This window comes from Gossypium hirsutum, chromosome A13 (genome assembly GCF_007990345.1).
Source record: "Gossypium hirsutum isolate 1008001.06 chromosome A13, Gossypium_hirsutum_v2.1, whole genome shotgun sequence".
NCBI classification, from domain to species: Eukaryota; Viridiplantae; Streptophyta; class Magnoliopsida; order Malvales; family Malvaceae; genus Gossypium; species Gossypium hirsutum.
Genome location: NC_053436.1, coordinates 38,465,444 through 38,469,078, shown reverse-complemented (window position 1 = coordinate 38,469,078; position 3,635 = coordinate 38,465,444).

Here is a 3,635-nt window from a genome sequence, read left to right as displayed (position 1 = left end):
AATTACAAGATCTAATCCACAACCTAAGACATTAAAGGAATTTCAAAGCAGTGGAAGATTTTATTCTAGATCAGATAGAAGTGATAGAAATCGTGGTAGAAAGACGACAGTTTCCACTAGTAGTGTTAGAGGGCCATCTAGGAATACTAAAATTTTGGAATGTCAACATTGTGGGAATAAACATAGAGGTGAGTGCTGGAGATTAACTAGAGGTTGTTTCCGATGTGGATCCACTGATCATTTTGTAAAAGACTGTCCAAAGATTGATAAAGCAGCACCAACAGTATCACAGAGATCTGAATCTGCTTCTGGAGGTCGAGGGTCAGGAAGAGGTGGTTCAATCAGTAGAGGAGGTGTTAGAAGAACAAGTGAAGTTGCCACTCCACAATCGGAAGCTAGAGCTCCAGCCCGAGCATATGTTGTAAGAACTCAAGAAGAAGGAGAAGCACACGATATGGTGACAGGTATATTTTTATTACATTTAGAACTCGTTTATGCTTTAATAGATCCGGGATCATCACATTCTTATGTTAATATGAAACTAGTTGGGACGGGAAAAATAAAACCTCAACTGTCTAGAGTAACAGTGGAGGTGTCTAGTCCTCTGAGGCAAACAATGTTAGTGAATCAAATAAGTCGAAAAAGTCCATTAATGATTCAAGATAGAACTTTTCCTGTTGATTTATTAATTATGCCATTTGGCGACTTTAACATTATATTGGGTATGGACTGGCTATCAGAATATGGAGGAATTTTGGGCTGTTATAAAAAGAAGTTTACTGTTTAGAATGAAAATGAAAATCGGATTGAAGTAAATGGTATTCGAACCAATGCATCATTTCATATTATCTCGGCAATCAAAGCTAGTAAGCTTCTTTATCATGGTTGTGTAACATCCCGATTTTGGGCTTAGACGGAACAGTAGTTTCAAGACCACAAATCTGAGGTCAAGAAATTATTTTCATAGTATTTTATGTGTTATAGCATGATTATATGAGTGCATGAAAATTTTGGTGAATTAATTTTAGCGGTTACATGCTTAATTACGAAAAAGGACTAAATCGTGTAAAGGGTAAAAGTTTTGTTTTAGTACCCAAAGGTGTTAAATACTTAGAGAATAAAAATTTGAGGTTTTTAAAGACCAATTAGACCCTTGGTAATGGCATGGCCGGCCATAGGGGGACAAGAAATTTTAAAACGGTCAAATTTGGTGGATTAGGCGACTTTTGGTAATAAAATAAAATAAAGAAAAAAGTTGTCATTTTATTTTCATTTCTTCTTCTCTTCCACCAAAAATGGCAGCAAAATGGGGGGGTTTAGAGCTTAAACTTTCAGAAACCTCAATCCCTTGCAAGAAAGTTATTTAATGGCTTTTCGTGATAATTTTTACATTTTTGGAACCCCTAAAGCATGAGCTTTCAAAAGAGCGGACTATTTTGCAAAATGAATAAGGGTCTAGGGTTTTTCCATTAAAGCATATGTGTTGTTTACTAAGTTTTTATGGAAGAATATGAGTCTTGGTAGTGTTATAAACAACTTTTGTGAAAGAATTTTGCATGAAAACACCTAAAAAGGGGTATTTTGCAAAGTTGTAAAACAAGTTGTAAATGTGTGAAGTAGTTGAAATTATGAGTTTCTATAGTTATGAAAATGGTTCATCTAGGCTTAAAGAGTAAAGAAATTGAATAAAAATAATTTTACGAGCCTAGGGGCACTTTGGTAATTTTGGTAAAATTTAGGGGAAAATTTGTAAATTTTCCAAAATATGATTTATGGGTTAATTTGAATAATGTGTTCTAAATGGGGTGTATTTGAAATGATAGATTAAGGAAATCGAGATTCAGGCTTAAATCGAGAAAATACAAGGTTATGGACTAATGGTAAAATTTCTATTTTCGTATTCAAGGTAAGTCCGTGTGATTTAATAAGCATGCTATTAATGTTATTATTATACTTGAAAATATCCTTTTTATTTATTGTATTGAATTATGTGTTAGTGCTAGGGTGTATGAGAAAATATTATACCCTATGAAATAATCGAAAGCTTAATATGTCGATTTCACTTTGTGTATTTATGAAATATTGGAACTTTATGAAATATTATATCTTGTTGAGATGAGAAAATTATAGAATGATGAAATGAACTAAAAGTTCTTCTGGTTACAAACCTTCTGAATTGTATGATCAATTCTTCGAACGAGTTTGACTATAATGTAACCCTTGAGAAATCCCGATTGGACCTTTGGAAATACCTAGGATATGTGCATCGAGACACTGCTATTATGTGAGCCTATGTAAGATATGTCTGGGACATGCATTGGCCATATTATGAAAGCCAGTGTAAGACCATGTCTGGGACATGACATCGGCATTGAGAAAAGTGCCAGTGTAAGACATGTCTGGGACATGCATCGGCTACCAGATGTGCTAGTGTAAGACATGTCTGGGACATGCATCGGTATGGATGTGTGAGAGCCAGTGTAAGACCATATCTGGGATATGGCACCGGCACCGATATTTGTAAGATTTCCCGATTATCCTCTTGTATTCCAAGTGGTTCAACGGATAGTTCAAAGCTTGCGACGAAAGCGAGAAGGTAAATATTTGAGCATGCTAAAAAGGTACAAGCATATATTCGGAGCTTAAATATTTATTGCAAACATGAAGTAATCAACCTTTGGTAAGGATACAAATAAGTAAGTTATGCCTATGAAAATGAAATTGTGGTGACCTTGTGATTATGGTTTTATGTTTATGATATAGATATATGTATTCTTACCATGATGTTTGAAATGTGATTGATGATTATGTGTGAGACTTTGAGCCCACATTAAATTGAGACATAAAATGTATATTCCCTTACTTGGTAGCCTAATGAACATGAAAGGAGAAATGGATTAGCATAAATGCCCATTTAAAAATAGTCATTAAAGAGTGAAATATAGTAATAAAACAGTTTCGGGCAGCAGCAGTAGTCCAACTTTAAAAATACACCAAAAATAGTAGTAAGTGAAATAGAGGCTAAATAAAATTTGAAATTGAAGCTTGTTGAGTCTAGTTGAATATAGAAGAAACAGTGTGCACAAAAGAATTTCATATTACGAGATATTTGAAATTGTGTGAGACATAGTCAGAATGATTTCGAAATCCTCTATTCTGATTTGAGAAAATCATTGAAAAATTTAAAAAAAATTTTATGAGTTATAAATTATATGCTTAGAATTTGTAATGAGTTTATGTTCAAGAGAAATAGATACAAACATCATCTAAGTCCTGTATTATGTGATAATTAATTTTTAGTGAAAAAGGGTAACTTTAAGGAATAAACTGTACTAATTGGACGAACCAAAAATTCTGAAAATTTTATGGTGAAAATATATATGAGTCTAGTTTCAGTGAAAATTAGCATAACTTAATTTGGAGTTCCATATCTCTAGATAATAAATAATTTAGTGATTGTGATGCGAGAAAATAACTTGACTGGAACATGAGTGAAAATGCAAATAGGGTTCTATTATTATGAGAAGCAAATTGATAAATTGCTTATTATTTTCATACAATCTTACTAAGCTATAAAGCTTACTCCCTTCCTTTCCTTTTCTTTAGTGTTTTTAGGTTAGCTCGGGGATGGAGTT